The sequence below is a fragment of the Octopus bimaculoides genome, chromosome 5 (genome assembly GCF_046866305.1).
Source record: "Octopus bimaculoides isolate indiv1 chromosome 5, ASM4686630v1, whole genome shotgun sequence".
Classification (NCBI taxonomy): Eukaryota; Metazoa; Mollusca; class Cephalopoda; order Octopoda; family Octopodidae; genus Octopus; species Octopus bimaculoides.
In genome coordinates this window covers 115,849,195-115,866,694 of record NC_142932.1, presented here as the reverse complement: position 1 = coordinate 115,866,694, position 17,500 = coordinate 115,849,195, and the positions used below count along the sequence as shown (strand labels likewise).

At 38.5% G+C, this 17,500-nt stretch overlaps 1 protein-coding gene across 3 annotated transcripts in view; it reads right to left on the bottom strand.

The window, feature by feature from the left end:
* LOC106877221 (cytochrome P450 CYP12A2) overlaps positions 1 to 17,500 on the bottom strand; it is a 128,408-nt gene that overhangs the window by 106,105 nt on the left and 4,803 nt on the right. The window lies entirely within an intron of this gene.

Sequence of the window (17,500 nt, the reverse complement as noted above, 5' to 3'; positions counted from 1 at the left end):
TCTGTGATGATAGGATGGGGTGGTGGCTATATCTTGAAAATCCGCCGGCCCAATGGCTTCCCTTCAAGGCAGAATTAATAGTCAAGACTATTTAAGCATTTTATCTGATGAAATCATCCTATCTTTGCAGAACTGTTTCCGGAGTGAAACGCAATCTTTCAGGATGACAATGCACCAATTCACACAGCTAAAGTTGTTACTGAATGGCACGAGGAACATTCTAGTGAAATTGAACATCTTATCTGGCCACCACAGTCCGCACATCTCAGTATTATTGAACATTTTTGGTGCATTTTAGAAAAACAGGTAAGGAGTTGATATCTTCTACCATCATCACTACAAGAACTGGAGACTGTTTTAGCTGAAGAATGGACAAAAATTCCTTTGGAAACAATTGAAACTTTATACGAGTCCATACCTCGTAGAATTCAAGCTGTAATTACTGCCAATAGCGGTCCTACCCCATATTAAAATAAATTTGCTTGAAATTTTAAGGTGTTTCCATTATTTTGTCCAGCCCCTGTATATGTGACGGGGTTTTCTCGGTTTCCGTCTACCAAATTTACACACAAACTTTGTTCCGCCCAGGACTATAATTGAAAATACTTGCCAAAGTACCGCTCAGTGGTTATGATGTGTGCGTGTGTGTGTATATATATATAATAAGATATTATAATGATATGTTAATATATGTGTGTGTGTGTGTGTGTGTGTGTGTGTGTGTGTGTGTGTGTGTGTGTTTGTGTGTATACTTTACAGCTTTTACTGCAGTACAACCAACAATGTAATTACGGTTAATCTAAATGTTAATTGGTAATTATAAATACACGCACGCACGCATGCACCCCCACCACACAGAGTTTAACACTTAATAATCCATAAGTACATTTAAAATTTCACGGAAATACAAACCATCTATGAAACATTTTGCTACATACTCTTTACTTACGCATGGATTTTTTTACACCATGCATGATTGCTCTTTTCTTTTGCTTGCTATGAACTGGATATTCCGTCGTTATATTACAACTAGTAGTACGTAATGTAAATGTAAAGTGAGGATCACTTGGTACAATCCTCCATATTCAATTTAAGTAAGTACAAGCTTTGGAAATATATATTTCAAAGAAGGGCAATCCCCTTGATCATTATGGCATTCACTTCCACATCTAAAAGGTGATGTCGATAGCCCACTATCTTCAGTAACGGCATATCTCTGTTACCTTAATGGCAACTAAAAAGAGTTTCCATAAAGCGATATGTATACTGGAGGCCTATTCTTCTATGTAAGTCATGAATTGGCTGTCATCAACGATGAGTTTACTGACAGGAATTATCTTTGCACCTAGCAAAGCTTTTCAATGTGTCTGACACAAATATCTTGGCAAAACTGAGTGCATAGGTTTTTCCCAAGCTCTCGTTTTATAGATCAGTGATTTTCTGTGAGGTCACATTGTTGTGGCGTATATTGACGGACTTTATGCTGAACTACATGTCTATAGTTCTATATTTAAGAGATGAGGAATTATTTACATTATTTACATTATCTACATTTGACGGATATTCGTCCTCATCTTGTTTGTTGTTAACACAACGTTTCGGCTGATATACCCTCCAGCCTTCGTCAGGTGTCTTGGGCTACTAACCCCAAGGTTCCGAGTTCGATTCACGGCAGCGACCTGATTAATAATAATAATAATAATAATAATAATAATAATAATAATAATAATAATAATAATAGTAACATCGATAGGAATGAGAACCCAGGTTCGAAATTTCCCCAAGACACCTGACGAAGGCTGGAGGGTATATCAGCCGAAACGTTGTGTTAACAACAAACAAGATGAGGACGAATATCCGTCAAATGTAGATAATGTAAATAATGTACATGTCTATAGACAAACGAGAACGGCCGAATACGTATGTATGTATGCATGTATGTATGCATGTATGTATGCTGGTGGACTCACTCGGTAGTGAAAATCTCAACATTCAGATAGTCAAACCACTGCCGAAAAGATAAATTGCAATCAATGTGGAATGACTTGCAAATCTCTTGTTGGCTTCAAGAACCACAAGGCGTCATCAACAATGGAGCCAAATGTAAAATGTTTCTTAGAATGGAATGGGTTTAAGAAGTGGTCCCACTTGGTCATGAGTCAGTTTCGATGATGCATGCACGCATGCATCTCCTTACTCTACTACTACTGCTGTTTAAACAATCAAAGGCAAGAATTCATATCAAACTAGACTAGTTGCTGCTAACTACCTAGAACCCACAAGAGTAAAAAAGAGAGACAGACAGACAGAAAAAAAGGATAATGTCCCTTGTATTTGAAAACTATGGAAATATTTTTTTAAAAGACATTTCATTTAATTTTTCCACATATATGTACATACCAACATCTATATGTATACATACATGCATATATGGGTACAGGACATAAAAAAAAAAACGTTAAACACAATGAGAAACGAAAAACGAAAACATAAAAACGAAAGCAGAAAATGAACTTTTTTCGAACAACGAAAAAAAAAAAAAAACCCAGAGAAACGAGACATGCAACATATATATATATATATATACATATATATAAATATATACATATATATATACACATATATACATACATATATATATATTTATAGATATGTATATATATATATATGTGTGTGTGTGTGTGTGTATGTATGTATATATAACCAAGCAATAATCTAGTAGCTCTGCGTCGGCAAGGCTTGAAAAAATACAGAAAAAGTGAAAGGAGTACAGTGAACTTGTCGTGAGGAGTGGAATATACAACGTTTCGGATTTAATCCTTCGTCAGGAGGCAGAGAAAAAGAGAAGAAAAAGAGAAAAAGTCGAACAGAGTTTACATCCTCTCAGCTTGAAAAACTGGCTACACACACACTTATGAATGTATGTGTGAACGTATATATTGTATCTCTCTCTCTCTCTCTCTCTCTCTCTCTCTCTATATATATATATATATATATATATATATATATATATATATGCAAGTGTGTGTGTATGTGCGGGGGTTTATATGTAGGAAAGCGATCCAAAATTGTGTATAATGTCGGGTGATGTATAGAACGGCATACAAAGATGTAGTGTAAGTTATAAATTTATTTTAACTCGAAAAGCGTGAAGCTCATAGTTGTAATCTATGTAATTTTAGCTTAAAATAATATCTGTTACCCCAGCCTATCTTTCTGTGTGAGCACGTGTATGTCTATATTCATATACATACATACATACACACACACACACACATATATACACACACACACACACACACACACACACACACACACACACATGCACGCGCTCACACACATACATACATATATCTGTGCGTGTTTGTGCGTGTGTCTGTCTGTGTGTGCGTCTGTATGTATTGGTGTTGTCAGAACAAATGTGCTAGTGTATAGCATATGTATATATACACGCTCATACCCACACCTATTGTATACACTAACGTTTTGTTCCAGCTTTTGCCGAAGCATGTACTTTAATAGGCATCAATCGAAATCAGAGAAGGCACCTCTACGTTTTCGCTTGACGTGTGAGAAATACCAGCCATATATTCGTCGGATCACACTAATGTCTTTATGAAAGAACGGACACATTAGAAAAAGAAATCTTCCGTAATAATGAGATGTTCACAGTTGCTAAGCGTTTGAGCGTAAGTTTGCTCAGCCGGAGATGACATCAGATTACAATAAAAAGAAAGAACACACACACACACAACGAAAGAACGACTGCAACTGCACAAAAGATAGGAAGCCAGTAAGGAAGCCTCTGCGTATCCGTTCAACTTGCGAGAAATAACAGTCAAATTTCTCTCAAATTAGATCCTTCTGTCTGAAAAGAGGATAGAGGATTTTGTAAACTTTGAAAACAGGAGATGACTACGGCTCATGGCTCTCTTAGAGCTGGTTTGGTCTAAACATCGATCTTCTAGAAATAGCAGGAAAATTTCTTTTGATTCATTAGAACTTTGCTACAAAAGGGAAGGACACACAGGATGATGTAATCGTAAATGTACTTAATAAGAAAGGATAGCCATTTGATGATTAGTCTTATTTGGTTTGTGTTGACCTGTGGCTGAACAAAAACCTACGAGATTAAGTGATAGCTCATGGAAGAAAACGTTAACCGTGTGTCAGTGTATATGTGTGTGTGCCTGTGTGTCTGTCTATCTATCTATCTATCTATCTATCTATCTATCTATCTATCTATCTATCTATCTATCTATCTATCTATCTATCTATAGTCAATTCAAATAAAAGAAAAACGAAAAAAGAAAAAAAATGTTAAGACGCGCACAAGAAATGTATTAGCTTGACGATCGGTGAAAGGAGAGAATTTGACGTTTCGAGCATGGCTTTTCGTCGGAAAGGAGAAAGGGAAAAGTCCAAAGATGGAGAAGAAATCGCCAACGGCACACGCGTAGGTACACTGCTGAAGTGACCGGAAATAGGTATATATATATATATATATATATATATATATATATATATATATATATATATATATATATATATATATATATATATATATACACAGACATACGTCCATATATGTCTGTGCGTAGTTGATGGAACTGCAAGAAATGAAAGTAACATTTCCCTCAAAACATTCTGTATTTTCATTTCAAACTGTGCTACACATCGGCTTCTCCTTGGACAGTTCCAATCGAAGAGCAGTTTTTTTCGAAGAAACTCCTAATTCTTCGCTTAATTCGTCTCTATTGCTCGAGAAAGGGATATTACCTGTATTTCTCACGACCCCTCTCACAGCCAAACATAGCCGTTCTTGCGTGACAGGGAGAGAGAGAGACACATACAGTGAGGGAGAGAGAGAGAGAGAGTGAGAAAGAAAGAGAATGTGAGTGAAAATAAGAAGTCCTTGCAGTTAGTAGTTTATTTATTCACCCTCGACGAGATGGGCGGGATTTGAACTTAATGTGCAAAGAGCCGGAACAAATGCGGTCATGCATCATATCTGACGCTCTAGTTATTCTGCCAAGTCGATGCCTTCAAAATAACATAACATCATAAAATTTGAACGGTGAAATAGATAATGTAGTCGTACGTGTAGAATTACTATAAGAAAAATAGGAAAAAATGGTCAGGACAAGCGCTTGATTAATTAACCGTTAATTGAAATAATGACGAGGGAGCCACAGAAATGGTAAATGGCTAACGGCACAAAAGAAATTTAAACTTGATAAAATATCATTCGAAGTGGTTTATATGATCGGAAATATAATTTCGAAGAGTTCATGGTGTCATAGCTAGGATCTGATCAAAGACCTTACAATAAAAAAAAAAAAAAGAAATAAAAAAAAAAATTCAAAAGTGGATAAAGCGTAAGTATACGAAATTAAACATTATTTTCCATCTTATTATTTAGTTTTGTTTTATTTCAAAAAATATGAATTTAATTATGTTTTATAATTGTTTATATCTTGAGTTACATATAGGAGTAGCTGTGTGGTAAGCAGCTTGCTTACTGATCACATGGTTCCGGGTTCAGTCCCACTACGTGGCACCTTAGGCAAGTGTCTTCTACTATAGCCTCGGGCCGACCAAAACCTTGTGAGTAGATTTGGTAGACGGAAACTGAAAGATGCCCGTCATGTATATGTATATATATATATATGTGTGTGTGTGTGTGTGTGTGTTTGTCCCCTTAACATCGCTTGACAACCGATGCTGGTGTGTTTATGTCTCCGTAACTTAGCGGTTCGGCAAAAGAGAACGATAGAATAAGTATCAGGCTTCCAAAGAATAAGTCCTGGGGTCGATTTGCTCGACTAAAGGCGGTGCTCCAGCATGGCCGCAGTCAAATGACTGAAACAAGTAAAAGACTAAAAGAAAAGACATATATGGACGTACGAAAATATTTTAATTGCTTAGGACCTCAATGGGTGTTAATTCAGCCCTGGTCAGGACTAGAATATCTTTGTTTATAAGGTCTGTTCTATCAGAGCTGACTTGTTGACTAAACAAGAACATTCAACCAAATATACTTTTTATAGTTTGTTTTTGGTGGTGGGGAGGGAACTATCACCTTTGTGAACTTCTGTAGATAACAACTTGTGAGTAGGTTTCTAATCAGCTAATAAATGATGGTCTTTTGTACAACTGGCAACAACAATAAATAAACCACGTTCATCCATCGGATCGACGCGGCCCATCTAGTCATCCCCGAGGATGACTGATGACTTGTTCGGTGACTTTGTTTAAAGTGAAGAACACTTACGCACCATCAAGCCCACCTCTCTCTCTCTCTCTCTCTCTCTCTCTCTCTCTCTCTCTCTCTCTCTCTCTCTCTCTCTCTCTCGTCCGTCACCATCTTCGATCCAGTAGCAAGACCAAGTCATCTTGACTAAGGATGGAAACGGATTCAGTGAATGCCCAAGATGTCTTATTTGCCTCATCACGATGATGCAACCGCCATTCCCTCCGTTCAGCGATGAAGGTTTCTTCCGTAAAAACCGCCGGATCCAGTCTTCACATGCATACGCAGGAAAGCCTTAATACGCTAATTAACCCATAGTTGGGACCCCACTGAAATGTGTTACTACTCAGAGTCAGAGTACACCTGAGAACATTAGAGTCTAAGAGGCTCTTCCAAACTCTTCAAAACCCTAGAACTCCCAAACCAGGACTCCTCTACCGGATGCCGTTTAAAGCCATACACCGGACTGCAAACACTGCTGTGACTGATGAGGAGATAACTCCTCCGAAATGTTTAACATCTCACAGTCTAGGTAGGTGGAGCTGCAAGCTGATCCAGGTGTATATACACCATTTGTCAACAAGCGAGATATATTTTACGTGACAAAACGTAGCGAGTAGCTTGTTCCCCAGTTCGAATGTGCATCAAGCTTATTCGGACTGAAAATAACATTGCAATTTCACTTACTACTGTTAGTTACCCCACCCTCCTCACTACGTAAATGACCTCTATTTCACAAGATATTTAAAAATATAGCAACAGCGCACGAGAAGAAATTACACAAAGATAAAATGCCAGCCGTCCATTCATTCATCTGTGTTAGGAAATTTTATTGACATTTACACAAATTGAAGTCGACGGGACATGAATAGTTTTATTGGTTTAATCTGGAGAAAAATCTTGTGCACATGTCCCCGTAAGAGCCTTCAAGGTAGACGAGATCGACACAAATAATATTCGTCTTGAATAGTTACAAATTGACGGCTGCAGGTAAAACATCAGCAGAGTGAGAATTCCAGCGTATTAAGCTTCTAGGGTGGAAGAGGCGAACCAAGTGTGATTAGTCCAAGTCTGTAAGAGTGCAGACATGTGGGTGGCAAAGGAGAAAAGACACGAACCAAAGTTTGCTGAGTGAGGGCGGTACGAGACGAGCTAGCAACAAGGAATGATATGGGAAGTTTTCGAACGGCCTTTTTGCGCCGCCAACTTAGTGTCGCTGAATCCACGTCCGCTTATTTTGACAGACATTTTGATTCCCTCTCTCTCTCTGTTTATGTCTCTATCAGCATATTTCTCTTTTTGTGTATGAGGAGAGAGACAGTGTGTGTGTGTTTATGTTAATCGCGCTCTATTAATAAATTATAAGAACTCTCTCTCTCTCTCTCTCTCTCTCTCTCTCTCTCTCTCTCTCTCTCTCTCTCACACACACACACACACACATACACATTCTTTCTATCTTTCACACTCACTCTTTCTATATGTGTATATTTCTGCGCGAGCACGTGTATGTGTGTGTATTTGAGTCCAGTACCACAGCATACTGCTGCCCAAACAGGCTAAATGTCAGGTCAGATGTGCCAACTCATCAACGCCCAAACAGCCGCGCCTAATCGTCTCATTCTGCTCAGAAGGAAAGAGAGCGCTGTAGTCGCAGTAGGAAAAGCAGAAACAAGGGAGACAAATGTGAGCCATACGTTTAAAAGTACAAACGACTTGTGGTTAAATCTAATGCGAGGGGCACATTTTACCATAGGTGTAGTGACTGATGCAATGCGTTACAGGCGAGATTGAAGTGCTCAAGTTCATTCTAGTGTGAAGATGTTAATTCGATCAGAAGTACATCGTTCATTGGAGACAATTATTAATCTTTAGTAAGATATTTTTCGGTACAAAATTTAAACTCTGTTATTTAAGCTAAGTAAACAGTCAGCAATATAAAATAAATTTGTCAACAATGTTTACAGTGGTTTAAGTCTTACGTATTTTTCATACTATCTAGTTACAGCTTAGAACAATGGAACGGTATTTAGAACAACGAGGCAAGGAACGTTGAATGAAATTTAGCATGGATAAGTAAATCGATAGGTTACAGAACAACAATAAGACAGAATGGCTGTGTATATCCTATCACCGATATGAAAGATAAACGCGCAAGACAGCTGAGGACTATTATTTGCCCTCTTGTATAAAACAACTGATGATTAAGTAATAGTGAAGGCTAATTTGAACATAACGTTTGGAGATGAACATAACGGAAGCTGAAAGACAAAATCAGAGGAATGTTTTGGGCTAAACACATAGAACGAATTTATTTAACATTTAGCCCTCTATGGCCACGTAACTGAGAACTCAATAGTTTTGTAATATGACACTCAAAACCCATCGGAACTTAATCCCCATCAGTTTTGTGCACTTAGTTCTCAACATTCCCGTACCCTCAGCACTGTAGTCTTAGATATTTAGCCATCAACTCTTTCGCACTTCTAGGTCTCAGATGCATTCCACTTGTACTCATCACTAACACCCAATATCTTGTTAATTTATCCTTCAGATGTTCTATGCAATCAATCCCAAGCAGGCTTATAAATTGAGCCTTCATCTCTGTTGTACATTTAGTTCCAAATGTCATTTATATTTAGCTCTCAGTTATCTAGAAGAATGACTGAAACAAGTATAAGATATTGGAATGTCAGCTTAGAAATGTATAATTAGGTACAATATTTCTAGTCGAAATCTCTTTTACAAAAGCTTTACAGAGTACTACAAAGGAATAAAAACGCCTGTACTCTTTCACTTTTTTGACGTATCGAATCCTCGGCAGAGTAATTCGATAAATCAACAGAATGGACATAAGATCTATATCTGTCTCTCGTCTTTTAAACTCGAAGCATCAAAAACTAATTTAATACTGCTATGCTAATATCCCATTATTTTTATTATTGCTAATTGTGAAATTTAAAGTTCCATCTGTGTTGCTGTCATTCTACATAGCACATTGATTTTACGTTTACGTACATACGTACTTCACACGCACGCACACGCACACGCACACACACACGCACACACACACACACACACACACACACACACACACGCACACGCACGCGCACATACACACACACACACACACACACACACACACACATGCACACACTAATAAGCTTACGAACATGCAACTATCAGAGAGATATTTTGGACAGCAGTCTGTTCCAAAGTATGCATTTGTTTCCTATCTGATTTGATTATAACAATGCTGTTAGCATTATCAAACGTATAAGGAAAACGGCGAGCTGGCAGACTCGTTAGCGCACCGGTTAAATGCTTTTCGTCTGTATTAACGTTCTAAGTTCAAATTCCGCCGAGGTTGACTTTGCCTTTCATCATCGGGATCGATAAAATAAATACCAGTTGAATACAGGTGTCGACTTTTCCTCCCTCGAAATTGCTAGCCTTCGGCCAAAATTTGAAGTTGTTGTTATACGCGTGAGGTTAACGCGTTGGACAAAACGCCTGGCGGCATTTCTTCCTGCTGTTTAACACCGATGTTGACTGTACCTTTTATCCTTTTAAAGTTGATTAAATTAAGTACCAGTTATGCACTGGAGTTGATGTAATCGACCAGCCCTTTCCTCAAAATTTCAGGACTTGTACCTACTTATATTAGAAAAGATTATAATACGAGTAAGTTCTCAGTCCTTGGCTGGTACTGAGCTCTTACTAGTACGAGATGGAATTGAGCAAACCGTCTGCGCTGGTAGCAGATGAATCTTACAAAACAAAAACAAAATCGGAAACTGTGCCAAAATATTCTGAGAACCATGAAACTAGCCTGGAATATATTCATGCATACCTGAGTTGTACTAGACATCTAGGTATATTTATATATTTATACATACCAGTCCATACGGTTACATGTGTGCTTGTATAATGACACGTTCGTGTACTGCTGTTTATAACTGTGTTTCCAGGCTTCCATAGTTAGTTTAGGTATAGTTAAACATAATAAGTAAACACGTGTGTGTTGTTGTGACTGCTGTTGAGTGGTAGTATATGGCTATGTTGGTTACTGGAATTCGAGTTAGAGTATCTTTAATTGGGTTTCATACAATATTCACAAGGTTTAAGTCGGCCAGCTGGCAAAATCGTTAGAGCACCGGGCAATAATCCTTAGCGGCATTTCGCCCGTCTTTAAGTTTTGAGTTCAAATTCTGCCGAAGTCGGCCTTGGCTTTAATTCTTTCATGATCGATAAAATAAAGTAGCAATCAGTTAGTGAGGTCGAGGTAATCAATGAAAACTTCACCTAACACTGCTGGCCTTGTGTCGAAATTAGAAAGAACCGTTTAACGCTGTGTTAAGGGAAAAGGCACACGATTGGTTTCACCTGTTGCGAAAATGATCCCCAAAGATCGAAAGAGGTTTAATAACACTGTAGGTTAACTGTGATTCCGGGTTCAGTCCTACTGTGTGGCACCTTGGCAAGAATCTGTAGTCCCGGCACGACCAAAGCCTTTTGAGTGGATTTCATAGCCGGAAACTGAAAGAAGACCGTCGTATATATGTGTGTGTGTGTGTGTGTGTGTGTGAATTTATATATATATATATATATATATATATATATATATATATATGTGTGTGTGTGTGTGTGTGTGTGTGTGTCTTTGTGTGTGTTTGACGCACTACCACCACTGGACAACCGGTGCTGGTGTGCTTACGTCCCCGTAACTTTGCAATCCGGGAAAAAGAGACTGATTGGATAAGTATCAGGCTTAAAAAATAAGTACTGGGATCGATTCATACGAGTAAAAATTCAAGGCGGTGCCCCAGCATGGCCACAGTCTAATGACTAAATAAAATAAAATAAAAAAAAGCAATACAATAAGAACCCATATTCGGAAGTGGGGATTACTTGGTAGTTTGTAACCCTTATAGCCATACACATACACACAAACATACACGTAAGTATAGGTTTTACGTGGCATGTGAAATATATGTACGAAAATCTGACAAAAGTATTAGGCATACGTGAGTGAAAGGGAGAGAGAGAAAGAGAGAGAAAGAGAGAGAAAGCGAGAGAGGGACAGACATATATCTATACATGTGTAAAAGAGAGAGAGAGAGATAGAGAGAGAGAAAGAGAGAGTGTGTGTTCAATACATACATACGTAAGAGCAGAGAGTTTCTCATATGCCACATATCTAGTATTTATGCCCACACATGCACCCACCATCCCTACATACATACACACATATATATTTGTATAGGTAATACATTATTATAAAATATGGTAAGAGGCTGAAGAGGAATGGACAATCGGAAAGATTTGTTAAATCCGAAACCGGTACCTGTTTAATAGTGTTTTTTTAGGTGATTTTAAATGTCTTGCCCGCTTACGTTTTGGTATTCTGCTATATTTCATGCTGAGAGCAATTTAGGTCTTAATAGACACAAGGTGTGATCTATTTCTCGCACATTAATTGTCCACGTTAGTGGTCAACGTTATTTTAAAAATATTTGTATAGGTATGAAGGTGCATTTTCTTGTATGTTTTTCACAGGGGTCTAAGCTGGCCCCCACAGGACTCTGAGTTATTTCAACCTGGTACATTTTTTTATTGATTTCTAAACATAGAGTCGGCAGGCAATTGATGTTACGTAAAGTGATGCACTTTTATGTCACATAAAATTACACACACAATCAAACTAAGACGCATACACACATACGTAAGCATATATACACACACATACCGTAAGCATATATACACACACATACCGTAAGCATATATACACACACATACATAAGGCAGCGAGCTGGCAGAAACGTTAGCACGCCGGGCGAAATGCTTAGCGGTATTTCCGTCTGTTCTTGTTTGTTCCCTCTATGTTTAGCCCCTTGTGGGCAATAATGAAATAGGTATTTCGTCTGCCGCTACGTTCTGAGTTCAAATTCTGCCGAGGTCGACTTTGTCTTTTATCCTTTCGGGGTCGATTAAATAAGTACCAGTTACGCACTGGGGACGATATAATCGACTTAATCCGTTTGTCTGTCCTTGTTTGTCCCCTCTGTGTGTAGTCCCTTGTGGATAGTAAAGAAATAATACATACCGATGGAGTAACTACAGTATGTGCCTCAAAGGAGCAACCCCTGAGTTTGCTCGCCTGCCATTCCTCAGGACCCCAGGCCAATAGAGTCTTATACAGCAAACCCAAACGTAGCGCCCCTCATCATATTAAAGTTTCCCCCACCCGAGCGGACTGCCCTTCACTGCACCGCCTTATCTACGCTATTCAGTACAGGGTATATACTACCACACACACACACTCTCTCTCTCTCTCTCTCTCTCTCTCTCTCTTTCGCTCCCCCCTCTCTCCCGGCATTGGCTGTGTGGAAAGTAGCTTGCTTCCCAACCACATGGTTCCGGGTTCAGTCACACTGTATGGCAACCTGAGCAAGTGTCTTCTACTATAGCCTCGGGCCGACCAAAGCCTTGTGAGTGGATTTGATAGGCGGAAACTGAAACAAGCCCGTCGTATGTATATGTGTGCATGTGTGTGTGTGTGTTTATGTATCTTTGTCCCCCACAACATCGCTTCACAACCGATGTTGGTGTGTTTACGTCCCCGTTACTTAGCGATTCGGCAAAAGACACCGATAGAATAAGTACTAAGTTTACAAGTTTTGGGGTCAATTTGACTTTGACCATGCTGGGGCACCACCTTCAAGAATTTTCAGTTAAATAAATCGACCCCAGTATATATATATATATTTTAAAGCTTAGCACTTATTCTATCGGTCACTTTTGCTACGTGTGCGTTTGTATGAATTTAATTTCATCCCTCAATAAAGACGTTAGCGCATGATCCAGCACAGAGTAATCGAAACCGGTTTCACTTGATAACGAAGCGAACAACTTAAACCACACAGCTACGGCGGAGGCAGTTTGTATTTTCTTATTTTATGTTTTCAGTAAAACCAGCCAATGCGCTGTGGACACAATGGGACACCGTTCATGTTTGCGTACTTGCTCTATATTTCGCCAGTATGTGCACATGCATCAGCCATAGACTCTGTGTATGTGTGTGTGCGCGTATTATTTATGGTTTACGGCGAATGGAAGGCGGAAGTGTTTGTCTTTTGTTCATGTCTCGTTTCTCTCTGCCCCAACTCCTTACCGTCCGTCGAACAGAAGGCGCGTTATATTTACAAACAGGATCCTGTCACTACTATGTAAAACTGCACAGAACATGTGCCTTAACACACACACACACACACACACACACACACACACAAATCCGCACTCACACTAACGCACATACAACATACACATGCATACATACACACACGTACACACACATGCACACACTCACAGACATGAATGAGCTAATGGATAAACTCTACGCAGACGCTCTGAGTGCTAGAAATAACTGCCAAATCTCCCTCAGATCACAGCCTGAGTTCTCAAAATGAATGAATAAAATAATAATAAAGATATAAAAAGAAAAACAATGAATAAAAAAATAAAATACAAATAAGAAGCATGGTTTATGCTGAAAAGCCTCTTAGATATAGCAGTAAAATTCCCTGAAATCACAACCTTCTATCTCCAAACACGCGCGCGCGTGCGCGCATTACGTATGTAGGTTCTAGTTAAATGTTTTAGTAACAAAATATATAAAATGATATATAAAATAAATAAAAAGCTAAGTTGGAAAGACTGATCATCAGTCTCTTCAAACAGGTCTGACCTAGCTAGAAATAACAGCGAAATGTCCCACACGTAGGACGTTTCTAAATCACTGTAACGGGCTATCCTTAAAATGTGGATTGCTTCATATCATCATGCGCTGTTTCCCAGGGCAGCAGCCCAAAACTTTGTATATTTTCTTAAAGTATTTTCTCCCATCCTTATCTCGGAGAACGCGTAAAAGTTCACAGATACCACTTTTCCTGCTTTCCTGCACACACACACACACACACACATGTATGTAATCATCACTATATATAAAAATACACACACAAAAACACACACGCATGCACACACAGAGACACAGATACAGACACACACACACACGCACGCACACACACACACACACACACACACACACACACATACACACACTATATACATATATATATATATATATATATATATATATATATATATATATAAGTCGGTCATGGCTGACAAGAATTATGAGAGGTATGTTTCTGTCAGAGACAATCCGGAACTAACTAACCACATAAGCAGCAGACGAGCAGACAACTAGACGAACAGACAGGCGAACAAGCAGACGAGCAGACGAGCAGACGAGAAGACAAGCAGACAACAGGCATATACCACGCAAAACATCGAATCCCACACATATTAATGCACAACAGAAAATAAAGCGTCGATTGCTTTGAACGTTGATTATCGATTCCAATTTCAATGATAGTTATCGATTCCAGTTTCAATGATAATTATCGATTCAAGCCGTTTCGTTAACTGAATTATATTATCATTGATTTATTGAATGTAAGTAACCGGGTTCTATGGACGATTACGCCTGCCCCTTAACGATATCTCCTTACATATAGGCGTTGGTGAGGCTCTGTGGTAAGAAGTTTGCTTCGTAACAACAAGCTTCTGGGTTCAGATCCATTGCGTGGCAACTTGGTCAAGTATCTTTTATTATAGCCACGGGCTGACAAAAGCCTTGTGAAGGGATTTGGTAGACGGAAACTGGAAGAAGCCCATTGCTTATATATATATATATATACATACATATATATATATATATATATATATATATATATATATATATATATATATATATATATATATATATATATATATATATATATATATATATATATATATATAGTTTTAGGGAAAATAACCAATTTTCAAGAACTCATCGATGAAAATCCACTATCATTATATATATATATATTATTATATATATATATATATATATATATAAACTCATACAGACATAGGGTAAAAATTAATAATTAATTGATAATTAGTAATTTTACCAAGTAGTTCGGTGTGTTAAAAACCATTATAGGTAAATATATAAAAACAATTTAAAATTTAGGGTTCAGCAAGAATTGCTTCACCACACACCGAAAATTAGAAATAGCAGCCAAAACTACTATTTCTCTTTTTTAGTAGAGAAATAGTAGTTTTGGCTGCTATTTCTAATTTTCGGTGTGTGGTGAAGCAATACTTGCTGAACCCTAAATTTTAAATTGTGTTTATATATATATATATATATATATATATATATATATATATATATATATATATATAGACATTTATATATATATATATATATATATATATATAGACATTTTTATATTTTACGTTGACCACTAACGTGGACATTCAATGTGCTAGAAATAGATCACATCTTGTGTCTACTAAGACCTAAATTGTTCTCAAAACGAAATTTAATTTCGTTTTGAGAACAATTTAGGTCTTAGTAGACACAAGATGTGATCTATTTCTAGCACATTGAATGTCCACGTTAGTGGTCAACGTTATATATAAAAATATACTTTAATCCCCTGAGATTGCAGATATTGTTTCTGAATCTCTTTGATTCTTTAAATGTGCTAGCTTCCTGGTAATAAATCGATATTAATTAATATATGATTTTTTACCCTATGTTGTATATATATATAGACAGATAGATAGATAGCTAACTTTGTGTGTGTGTGTGTGTGTGTGTGTGTGTGTGTGTGTGTATGTGTGTGTGTGTGTGCGTGCGTGCGTGCGTGCGTGCGTGCGTGCGTGTGTCTTGACAACTGGTATGTTTAAGATCCCGTAATTTAGCGGTTCGGCAAAAAAGAAAACGATAGAATGACTGCCAGCTTTGCAAAAAGAAAAAAAAAAAAAAGAAAATATACTGGGATCGATTCGTTCGATTAATATTTCCCAAGGCGGTGGTCCAGCATGGTCGCAATCTAATGATTGAAACAAATGAAAAATAAAGGACAAAACACACACAGCATATACTGTACTGACATTTTGGATCACAATGATAGTCCTTCCAACAAGCTCTCATACATAGTTTTCCCTCTAATTAATATCGTCCACAAGTTTAGAGAGCTCTTACCCCTGCTGGCGACAAAGGGACTCTCACTCAGAGTAAAAGGCAGACTGTATGACGCATGCGTACGAACAACCATGCTACATGGCAGTGAAACATGGGCTGTAACTGCTGAGGACATACGTAAGCTCGCAAGGAATGAAGCCAGTATGCTCCGTTGGATGTGTAATGTCAATGTGAATACCCGTCAGAGTGTAAGTATCTTGAGAGAAAAGCTGAACATTAGAAGCATCAGTTGTGGCGTGCAAGAGAGACGATTGCGCTGGTATGGACATGTGGTGAGAATGGAGGAGGATAGCTGCGTGAAAAAGTGCCACACCCTAACAGTTGAGGGAACCCGTGGAAGAGGTAGGCCCAGGAAGACCTGGGCTGAGGTGGTGAGGCAAGACCTTCGTACATTGGGCCTCACCGAGGCGATGACTACGGACCGAGACCTTTGGAAATGGGCTGTGCGTGAGAAGACCCGGCAAGCCAAGTAAGATCGTTGCCAGTGCCCCTGGACTGGTTCTTGTGCGGGTGGCACATGAGATGCACCATTTTGAGCGTGGCCGTTGCCAGTACCGCCTGACTGGCTCCTGTAGGATTTTCGAGTGAGATCGTTGCCAGTGCCCTTGGACTGGCTTGTGCGGGTGGCACATAAAAGACACCATTTCGAGCGTGGCCGTTTTCGTGCGGGTGACACGTAAAAGCACCCACTACACTCTCTGAGTGGTTGGCGTTAGGAAGGGCATCCAGCTGTAGAAACTCTGCCAAATCAGACTGGAGCCTGGTGTTGCCATCCGGTTTCACCAGTCCTCAGTCAAATCGTCCAACCCATGCTAGCATGGAAAGCGGACGTTAAACGATGATGATGATGATGATGATGTATGTATATGCATACGCGCACACATATTTATATACAGAGAGAGAGATTATGAAAAATCTTGTTGAATTAGAAGTGTTGTGAGAGAAATAAAAGTGAAAGATAAACCTGAAACAGAAAGAAAGAAAGGAAAGATAAGTAATTAATTAGTGTTAACGATGGGATAAAACTTCAGTGGTGTGGAAACTGAAAGCAAAGGATAATGTAAGTTTGTAAGGTGGATAATGTTAAATACTGTTGGCTTTAATACTTTATATCTTCACAGTAGCTGTATGGTTAAGATGTTTGC